We start from the raw sequence: 9805 nt of genomic DNA on the forward strand, positions 1-9805 counted from the left end.
ACTCGGCCATCAAAAAGAAAGAAATCTTGCCATTTGCAACTATGTGGATGGAACTGAAGGGTATTATGCTAAGCGAAATTAGTCAGTCAGGGAAAGACAAATATCATATGACTTCACTTATAAGAGGACTTTAAGATACAAAACAGATGAACAGAAGGGAAGGGAAGCAAAAATAATATAAAAACAGGGAGGAGGATGAAACATAAGAGACTCTTAAATGTGGAGAAGAAACAGAGGGTTACGGGAGGGGTTGTGGGAGAGGGGATGGGCTAAATGGGTAAGGGACATTAAGAAATCTACTGAAATCATTGTTGCTAACTAACTATATGCTAATTAACTTGGATGTAAATTAAAAAAATAAATTAAATAAAATGGTAAAAAAATCATACTAAGAAAGTATTCAATTTGTAGTTTACTGAGTTTATGTTTAATAAAATTCAATGAACGTTTTTGGCAAATAGTAGGATCCTTAGTTTTTCATATTGGTTTTCCTAACGTACAAAATTATATTAACAGATTTTCTAGTACTAGGCCTGCTTTGCACTAGAGGGATCAACCTTATTTTATGAGAGAGAGAGAATCTTAAGCAAGCTCCATGCTCAGCACAGAGCCCAACTCAGGGCTTGATCCCATGACCCTGGGATCATGACCTGAGCTAAAATCATGAGTTGGACGCTCAACCGACTGAGCTACCCAGGTGTCCCATTATAGTTTTGAAGTACAGTGTGTAATCAGGAAGTGAGATACTTCCTGCTTTGTTCTTCTTTCTCAAGATTGCCTTCACTATATGGGATCTTTTGTGGTTCCATATGAATTTTAGGAGTTTTTTTCAATTTCTGTGAAAAATGACATTGGAATTTTGATAGGGATTGCATTTGGGTGATACAGATGTTCTCACAATGTTAATTCTTCCAGTAAGTAAACATGAGATATTTTTCCATTTGTTGGTTTCTTCTTCAATTTTTCCATCAATGTCTAGTATTATTTTTTTTAATGTTTATTTATTTATTTTTAGAGATAGAGATAAAGAGAGAGTGAGCAGGGAAGGAGCAGAGAGAGAGGGAGAGAGCGAATCCCAAGCAGGCTCCGTATTGTCAGCACAGAGCCCAACATGGAGCTTGATCCCACAACCTGTGAGATCATGACCCGAGCCAAAATGAAGAGTCGGATGTATGACTGAGCCACCTGAGTGCCCCCAAGTCTAGTATTATTTTAACTTGAAGAAAATCTTCCTTGTCTTGGGGGACAATTTGCTCTTTTCACTTTCCTGAGTATTTGTCTTCCAAGAGATTGTCTTGTTTTCTTACAGACAGCTTTTAGATTTAATTCGATTTCAAGTATTTCCATTGCAGCTGCATTTTCTTCGCCCCTCTTTCCTGTCATCTTTCCCTTCTTTGTTTTCTTCTTTTTCGGGTTATTTCTCTTTTTGAGCTTCTTTGGTTGACGGCTCAGTTCACTTACCTTTGTTTTATCTCGTTCATAATGAAAACATTTAAAGTGGTGAATTTTTCTCTGATTATATACTTGGCTCTGTGCTTTGGTGTTTTATATGTTTTATTCTCATTTTGTTATTGTATTTGTAGCTGAAGCTTTTGACTCTATATTTAACCAATGATTATATAGAATATTTTATAATTTTGAAGTGTTTGGAAAAGTTGTTTTATTTTCAAAAGTAATACTAAAATTTCTTCTTTACCTTTACTGCACTAGGTAATAGGGAAAAAATGCGAATGTTTTACTCTCTCTCTCTCTCTCTGCCTTTAGTAATACATTCCAAGACTTTCAAACCACATTATTGTCATTAAATTATTATTTTCAATCTTGCATATATTTTCTTCTGCACTGCCAGTAGCCCCCTTAGGTTCATCCACCATAAAATGACTTTACTTTCCACCTGTTAATGTGAGTTATTACTTTCTCTAGTGTGTGCTTTAACTTACCTCACTTAAAATTGTTTTCATGTAATGTGTCTTCATTTCATCCACTGTCCCTTCCCCTGAAGACTTTCTCTTCACACTTCTTTCTTCGTCGTGCCTCAGAGATGACCTTCTCTAGCTTCTTACCTATCTTACCTGCCTCCCACTCCATTTCCTGAATTATGCTTTAACAGTTGTGGTAAATATTTGACTGAGGTATGTCCCCTCCTGTGTCTTCAAGATGGTGTTCCCCCTGCTCGCCCTGAGGGCTTTCTCCCAGGTCCTGCTGCACATGAGGGTCTTTGCTTCCAACGGTCATGAAGACCTGCCATTCCCTCAGTTTGAGTCTCTGTATACCACACGGCCTTACCCGCCATCCCCTTGGGTGCTCCAGATTTTTGGACCTTCAGAGTTTCAATACCCAGCATCTAGGCCAATCTTGCCCCAACCCTCCTTTGTTAATTCTGCAGAGAATATGAAAGTTCATCCACTTTTTCCTTAGGCCTGAATGGATCTCAATCCAGTTCTACCTGCCTTGAAGTTGGTGCAAATGTCTTCCCAATGCCAGAAACAGAAGTGCAGCTCGGTCAGACCTGGACCTAGTTTATGGGATTTCATGCTCCCCTGTACCATCCAAGTTGTTTTACTGAGAAAGGTTTGAGGCATTCTCTGGGCTATGGCAAGATGGCAACCGAAGAAACAATCATAATGTTACCACTGGTTATAGTTTTAATGGCACCCAAAGCAGCGATTTTGTGAAGAGCTTTCGAGTATTAAGCACTAGGCATGAATTACTGAATTGCTTTCTTGAATGCACTCGGTGTGATGGACAATATGATTCCCTCCTCTTTCCAGATGAGGAAAGTGTCTAAGGAAATATGAAGTGGTCTCCCTAAGTCATACAGCAGGTGCACAGGGGTGCTGCGAATCCCCCAGCCAGTTTCACTCCAGAATCAACACTGCTAGTCGTGTACTGGAGCTAGAGTATTTTACAAAGTACTTAGTCTACTTCTAGAATTCCAGAATTAACACTCTGAACAATATCATGGATTTGAGAAAAGATCTTTAATGGTGAACAAGTGAAATAAAATGATGGAACATCGACAATACAGTGAATTCTAGAGAAAAGTGAGGAAAAAGAGGGAAAACTCCTGGAATGACCTCCGTGGGATATGAGTGGTTGACATAAACCTCAGTAATCAATATATGTGAGCGAGTTAAGGAATAATTGTTTTACAGATTTTCAAGTCCGTTTTTTACACTGTCCTCTTGAACACTTATGTTATAATTGATGGGACATTCTCACCAAACATCATGACCTACAAAACTGGATTTATTTATTTTATTTTATTAATGTTTTAAGTTTATTTATTCATGGGGGGGGCAGAGACAAAACCCCAAGCAGGCTCCGCACTGTCAGCGCAGAGCCTGACCTGAGGCTCAAACTCAGGAACAGTGAGGTCATGACCTGAGCAGAAACCAAGAGCCAGATGTTTAGCCGGCTGCACCACCCAGGCACCCCTGCAAAACTGGATTGAAGATGAGAGAATAAAAGAGATTGCAAATGGACATCAAACAAAAGAAACCTATTACAAAGAAATTGGCCTTTAACATTTTCTTTTTACCAATTCATGGGTGTCAGGAGGAGGCAATATACTTCAAACACAGGATGACACCTATTAAAATGTTGGCAGCCAAAATGAAGAAAACCTTTGTTTTTCAAGTAGAGTAACAGAATCATTTTTTTAAAATTCTTTTACCTTTATTTGGGGAAAACAAATGTTGTTTCCAAGACCCTGGTTCGGCTGCCCTGAAGCTAACGACAAGAAGTTGCTTTGTGGTTCTTCTCTCGTTTGATTCGCGACTACTGAAATTCCCTTTGATCTGATTTAATTTCTTCCATATTTTTATGAATTAAAACCTTGTTTGATTTTGTTTGCTCCAATTGTTATAATTTATCACCGGCTTTCTTCTTGTCAACAGCTGCAGACATCTTAGATGCTACACTTAAAAGGGTCAATTTTGTGATTCGTTTGTCTTAATTTTGGCAAAGGAACCTAATTAGTTAGAACTCTTCCCTCATGAATTACTGAGCAGCGGTTTCCCTTGGGTAGTCCCACTAGACCCGGAACAGCTTTGTTAAAATTGGATGCCTCTCAGGGGAAAAAATTAAAAAGCCGGTAATTTATTTGAAGATAAACTATGGCTGATTCTTGGAGGTGAGGGTTATTGAGTTATAATAGTGACTTTAATTCTAGTGAAATGTATTACATTCCAAATTGGTGCCGAGCGTTAACAACTGGCCACGTTATTTGAACTGCTGTGTTAAGAGCGAACACTCTACACAAACCGGTCTCCAAATGGAGCCAAGCATTGGCTAACTGCTGACTGTGTAATAAAACCTTTTTTTTAAAAGGCAATGTAGCTAGCAAACTCAGTTTGGGAACAGAAGGCATCATACCAGAGGTCGTGCCATAAGTGGGTAAGAAAAGTAGTTAAAGAAGAAATATAAGAAATGTACTTGCCTCTTTATTGTGGTTCTGTATTAAAAAAAAAGTTTTGAGGAAGATTTAAAAGTGCCTGTAAAAAGCCAAATGCCTTAAACAGTCATCCACGATGTATGTGTCTGATATTGAGGCATGTTTATTTTTCATTTGGTAGGCTGAAGGCAGACAGCCACCTCTGCTTCTCTGTAAACCTTCTGTGAGTGCTTTGCTCATTTCCAGAGGGGCCTGCACCCATGGGGGACAGTCCTTGAACGCTTGTCCCGTGGAAGTGGTTGGGGCGGGTGTGGTGAGCGAGTGGAGAACAGGGTGTGTAGAAACAAGGGGAGAGAAAGGGCTTCTGAATTCATCAAGAGGAGTCCCTACAGGCAGGAGAAATGAATCTTCCTTCACTATGTTCACAAGTCCTCAGTGAACATCTTTCTTGATAAGGTTTTTAACAAACAAGGGAGAAAATCAGGATGAAGGAAAATATAAGAAGGGGACAGGATGAGGCTTCTCCACAGGGGGTGAGCTGCAAAGCAAGCCTGTTCCGTGACCCTCGGGGAGGAGGACACGTTTTGTCATGTAATTCTTGGTGTCCATACAGCATAAACACTTAGTCCAGGGAGGCATAGCTCGTTCCGGTACGCAGACCTGAGAGAAAGTCTTCTCATTGTTTCGTGAGGACCAAGCCTTGTGGTGTCATGAACAGAATCCATGACAGTTCGACCACAAACTCAGCCAGAAATTACAGAGCACTTTTGTTCTGGATTCGTTACTGGAAGCAGATGGCATAACACCTCAGAGAGGTTTGGTGTGAGCATCTTAACAGGCAACTAAGGTATGTGACCAGGATCTTTGATGGTCTGGCTTAATTTAAGAATAAAAATATTTAGGAGCGCCTGGGGGGCTCAGTCAGTTAAGTGCTGACTTCAGCTCAGGTCATGATCTCGCAGTTCCTGAGATCAAGCCCCGCGTTGGGACCTGTGGTACCCGCTCGGAGCCTGGAGCCTGCTTCGGATTCTGTGTCTCCCTCTCTCTCTGCCCCTCCCCTGCTCACGCTCTGTCTCTCTCATTATTAAAAATAAATAAACATTAAAAAATTTTTAATAGAATAAAAATATTTAGAACCACTGGGTTTTACAAGAATGGACTTCCATTGGGGGGAATTGTCTGTGAACTCTATACAATGGTATGCCAAAATGTGCCTGTGTAATGCATCATTGAGGACCCGTAACTTCATCGAGCTCAGTATGTGACCCCAGTTTTGAAGAACCATCAATCTGGAGGAAGGGCGGTGTGCTGCTCCCAGGCAGTCCTATGTTCGTACTTTCCCTCTGAGTTGACCTGTTGTTCACCCGTGGCCGGTAGTAGTTTCCAGGGGTGCTCTGACAGGCACTAGACACACATGCTCCGTGGCAGCAGCAGAAGAAGAAACACAAGCTTTGCTTATCACCAAAGCGGGCTTAGTGGGACATGTAAACGAAGGGGCCACACAGACCAGCCCAGAGCCAAGGCCACGGTTCCCCTTCATGAGAATAACCGAGAACAGAGCCAAGACTTGCCAAGAATGGATCCCCTGAACAAAACCACAAAGAAAAGAGGGGCTGCGGGGTCGTTGGAATCCAGGGTGGGGTTGGGGGGAGGCTGCACCTCGTCCCTGTCCGTCCCCCTGGAAAGCATCATCTGATCTGCCTCGACCTGGTTCTCAGCTTCCTTATTTAAGGGATGGAGACTCTACAGACATTTAAGTTTAAATTGAGTCAGTTCTTACTCACTGGATCAGAAACTAAGACTCAGATAAAGCACCACATACCCCATCCCGTTTCACCGCGTGACATTTTAACATGTCACCTGTCCTAGCTGTTCGTCCCCCAGATTGCTGGCCCAGCCCAGTCATCTCCAGCACTGGCTCCCACTCTACCTCCTCAGGAGCCATGCCAGTGTCACAATCCCGATTCCCCTCCATAATTACCCCTGTCCTATGATATAAGCCGAAGGCACACGTTCACCCCTCTGGAATCTTCCAAGATGCTCGGAGGTAGCAAGCACTCTACAGTTAGGGTGAGTGGCCCAGGCAAGCCTCGCTCAAGTCCAGGAGCATGCATCTGTTTCCAGTGGCTGTTGGAACCACACCGGGATGGCTTACAGCGACAGAAATGTATTTTCTCACAGCTCTGGAGACCAGAAGTCTGATGCAAGGTGTCAGTATGGCCACACTCCCTCCAAAGTCTCTAGTGGAGAATCCTTCCTGGCCTCTTCCAGCTTTGGTGGCCCCAGGCGATCCTTCACGTGGCCTTTCTCCTCGGCCTCTTGCGTATCTGTCTCCCTTTGTGTCTTATACAGACGCTGTGACGGGATCTGGGGGCCACCAGCATCTTCCAGGATGATCTCTTCTTGAGATCCTTAGCTTCATTACATCTGCAAAGACCCCGTTTTCCAAACGAGGTCACACTCCCAGGCCCCAGAGACTAGGACGTGGCTGTGTCTTTCTGGGGGGGCCATCACTCAACTCTCTGCTGTGCACCAACCCCCACAGGACTGGGTTATCTGCCTGGGTCGCACATCCTTCTGTAAACAGTGAGCCGCGGTGCTAGAGCGGGGGGGGCTTTGGCCTGGGTTTGGATGATACGGATTCAGACCCGTGCTAGAGTGGGTGGTGAGAAGAGTCATTTGTTTTTCGTGACTTCCCTTCCAACCCTTGTTTGTTGGAAAAGGATGGGTTGCTCCAGGGGATGAACCCGGGATGACAGGGGCAAAGCCATTGGAAGCGAAGTAAATTGTAACTTATTCCATGCGGTTGACAACCTCAGCAGATGTCTCTGCCTGATTTATCTGTCTCCAATTCACAATTCAAAAGTAGAGGGCTGGTCAAGGGATGCATGGCAACACTTGTGACTGAAGATGAAGACAGACATTTTTTCCCCTGACAGAAATGAAGGCTGTCTTCCTTGGATTGATGAGAAATCATTTCAATGACTAGATAATACAAACACTATTTCTACAAACTGAGTTACGTCTTTAATTTTAATAAGAATATATTTATAGCATCTGAGAAGACCTAAGCATTTGAGGTCCACCACATTGTGTATATCCAAGGGCTGCCATTTATATTAGAGTTTCTGCTAATGTCACCCCCTTAAATTGGACAGTGCACAACCTGTGCAATCATATACCTAGATCTAGACATTTTATTTTAAAACTATTAAACTACAATATAACTCACAAAATCTTATTTTCCCAAATGTTTATTAGTATATCAAATAAAACAAAGTGCTTCCATGGGGAAGTCATATTTTAATTCTTAGTAAAAAATTTTTAGAGTATATATTCCAGAAATTACAAAAATGTTTTTAATAATGGTAACACATTCTTTTACCAGTTAGATGGATTCTATTTTTTTGCCTTTTGCAAAGTTAAAGAAAGTCTAATCATGTTTTTAAGTTACTAAAAATAATTTCGATGTTATATTACTATATAACTTTGATCACATAATTTAGACAAATTTTGATGAATTGAGTGAAAACATTTTAACGAAAGTCATATTCCCATTTATTTATTTGTACAAAGATAGTTTTCAACATTTAACACAACTCCTAGCTCATTCTTGTAAGCTTGACGATTACTTCATTAAAGGACATATGAAAATAAAAAGGCTCATTCAGCTCATTAATAAATTAGTAATAATATTTTGGTTTTGTTGAAAAACATCAAAATTTGTATCATGTTGCTTTTATCAGCTATTTATTGTGACAATGAAGTTGTAATAACTTTGCTAGAAGAAATGTGTAATATTTAGAAACTTAGAAGAAATTTTCAAACAATACTATATATATAATATATTACATATAATATTATGCATTATAATTATATACATATATACACACATTTTTCAGTATACATTGGAAATACTTACATCTAAGTCACTCATCGTACTTGTTGAAAATGCAAATCTCAACCTTGACCTCCCAGATCTATTTAAAACTCTGAGGGATAGCTGGGAGTCTCTCTCTGTCTCTCCCTCTCTCTCTCTTTCTCCCATTCTCTCTCTCTCTCGTAACCAATAAAAGATTCTCAAGCCAAAAATATGAATTACATTACGATAAAAGAAGTATTACATTATGATAAAAACAAAAACTGTGAGAGGAAAGCCCAAGAAGCAAAAAGAATGAAATAAATGTTCCAGCTGTGGAAAAAAAAAAGCTTATATATATATAAATTTGAATAGATTATGGTAGATGTTAACTCCCTGTGGCAATAGTTTTCAGTCTTGAAACCACATCCGAATCATATGGATGGCTTATGGAACTCTTTCAGAGTTTTGAATTCAGCAGGTCTGGGTGGAACCGGCAAATTTGCATTTCCATCGTGTCTGGGTAATTCTGATGCTGCTGGTCTGGGGATCTCGCTTGGGGAAGGACTGCTCAGGCATTTGGAGCCCACTGGAAATCTTTACAGGAGTGATTAGCTGGGTACATGGAAAAGAGCATTAAAGGTCACAGGATAAGCGGATAGATGGTAGATAGACAAGAGACAGAGACAGAGAGAGAATAGCCAGGCCAGAGCAGAGCCATAGAGTTGATAAAAGTCAATTAATGGGCAAGAATCAAAGTCGTCTATTCAGAGAAGTCCCAGAGCCACTGCTCGGGGCTCCTTTGTTAGATCAAGCTTTCAAGGGTCCTGTGTTAGCAGAGGCAGGTGGTGGTGATGCACTGATGGTCAGGGCCATCTTTGCTGAGCACTTTTTCCCAGTGCTCAGTTCAAACCATTTGTGTCCAATACCAAAGCAGCCAGTCCCCAGACACGAAGCCACTGACGTGGGAGAGGCCGCAACTTCTTCGTGCTTGCCCTGATTTGCTTTGCTACAACCACGGTCTTTGCAAAGGGGATGATGCAAATGGGCTTCGGGAACTGGATGGAAGGAGGACCCACGCAGCATCCACTAGGCAAGGATCTTTACATTCCCAAACTCCACGGCGGTTCATGTTTTCCCCATCGTAACGATGCGGACACGAAGCCATCCAGAACCCTGGGGACTCACTGTTGCTCACAGGAGTGTGGGGAGGTGGACATCTATTTGACACCAGTGTCCGTCAGTCTTTCCTCTGTCTGCCTTCCTCAACATACATTGGAAATACCTGAATCTAACCCACCGATGGTACTTGTCAAAAATGCAAATCCCAACCTTGTTCCAGATCTACTTAATCAGAATCTCTGAGGGATAATTGAGAATCTCTATTTATATCAACAAGCCCAACAAGTGACTCTTATATTCAGTAGACTTCAAGAATTCCTCTGTTTCTGAAAAAAAAAATATTTTCCTATAACCACAGAGGTCTTCATCTAACCTGCCGAAGGGACCAGTCAACTCTGTGCCCATGGCAGGAATTTCGAGGCTCCATA

The sequence above is a fragment of the Acinonyx jubatus genome, chromosome A1 (genome assembly GCF_027475565.1).
Source record: "Acinonyx jubatus isolate Ajub_Pintada_27869175 chromosome A1, VMU_Ajub_asm_v1.0, whole genome shotgun sequence".
Taxonomy (NCBI): Eukaryota; Metazoa; Chordata; class Mammalia; order Carnivora; family Felidae; genus Acinonyx; species Acinonyx jubatus.